General features: G+C 36.3%; 1 pseudogene; it reads right to left on the minus strand.

The window, feature by feature from the left end:
• Positions 1 to 900: 900 nt before the first annotated feature.
• LOC103673604 lies at positions 901 to 1,405 on the minus strand (annotated as a pseudogene).
• Between the last annotated feature and the right edge of the window lie 309 nt (positions 1,406 to 1,714).

Here is a 1,714-nt window from a genome sequence, read left to right on the forward strand (position 1 = left end):
TGAAGTCTACCATCTTGTTATTTGTTTTCTGTATGTCCCTTCTGTTTTGTTTCCTTTATCCTCTTTTCTTTCTTTTAGATTAGTTTATTATTTTTATGATTCTATTTTGTCTCCTTTGTTGTCTTATAAGTTAAAACTGTTATGTTATTTTATTGGTTGCTTTGGGGTGTATATTATACAGCTTTAACATATCACAGTCAACCTTCAAGTGATATTGTGCACTTACAGTATAAGAACCTTACAATAGTATATACTTTCATTTCTTCTTTTTCTGCTGGCTTTTAAACTATTGTCAACATATTTCATTTTTATGTATGTTCACATTCCTACAGTACATTGCTCTTATTTTTGTTTCAAACAGTTGATAATCTTTTAAAGAGATTAAAATTAAAAAGCAAGTTTTTATATTTACCTTTGTAATTTCTATTTCCAGTGCTTTCCCTTTGTGTACATTGAGGTTTCCAACTGGTATCATTTTCATTCTGTTTGGGACACTTACTTTACTTCTTGTATTTCAGGTATACTAGTGATTGATTCTTTCAGTTTTTGTCTGGAGAAGGTCTTTATTTCACCTTCATTTTTTAAATCTATTTTCCTGTTTTTTCCTTTCTCCCATTTAGTATTTTAAAGATCTCAGTACACTATTTTGTAGCTTATGTTGTCTTTAATTTGCAATCTGCTGTCCTCTTTATCTTTATTCCTCTGCACATAACATGTCTCTATGTTCCCCCTGTAGTTGTTTTTCATATTTTTTCTTTCTCACTGACTTTAAGCTTTTTGATTATGATGTGCCTTAGTTTTCTTCATGTTTTTTGTGCTTGGGGTTCATGAAGATTCTTGGATTTTTTTGTCCCTATGAGTTTATTTGGGCAGATATGAGGATGGGGGAGGGCTTTGCATCTAAAAGAAGGTGTTGGGGCTCTTGGCAGTGAAGCTTGGTCTGTGCTGTCAATTCATGATCTGTGGGGGCGGCAGGAACTCGATCTTGGAGTTGTGGAACTGCTTGACCACTGACTGGCCATGATCTATTCCATGTTTATGATCTGGGTTGGATGGGCCTATGTGCTGTACTGGGCCCCCATGTCGTGATATCCCTGAGTGACAGTACCCACAGTGGTCAGATCCCTGTATACCCAGTACATATGGCTGCCACTGTAGGAATTGTAGAACAGTTAGATGCCAATGTTCTTTACCTGCAGGGGAGATTTCTTAAATACCTGCCCACAGTAGACCATTTTTTCTGAAAACTTCTTCAGCTGAGACAGAATGTACCAGAAGCAGGACTTGGCAATGGCATGATTAGGTACAAAGATTGGCATGTGGTAAAGTGTAGTGAGTAGCATTTGGGAGTGAGTAGGAAGTACTCCATCATCTTATATTTTTGCAGTATCCCTGAGGCCTTCATGGTGCTCTATCTCTGGTTGCTGCCACCCATAAAACTAGCTTATGGTTTCAACAAACTTGGACTGTTTTCAGCCATTATTTCTTTAAATATGTATTGTCCTTCCATTCTTTCAGGGATGCCAGATACATTGTATTTGGCCATATGAGTTTGCCCCATGGTTCGCTGATGCTTTGTTAATTCTTTTTCCTGTCTTTATTTCTATCTGTGTTTCATTTTGGATAGCTCCTACTGTTATGTCTTGTAGTTTACCAATCTTTTTTTCTGTTTTGTCTAATCTCTTGTTAGACAAATCTCCGTACAATATATTTT

This window comes from Ursus maritimus, unplaced genomic scaffold (assembly GCF_017311325.1).
Source record: "Ursus maritimus isolate PB19 unplaced genomic scaffold, ASM1731132v1 scaffold_19, whole genome shotgun sequence".
Taxonomy (NCBI): Eukaryota; Metazoa; Chordata; class Mammalia; order Carnivora; family Ursidae; genus Ursus; species Ursus maritimus.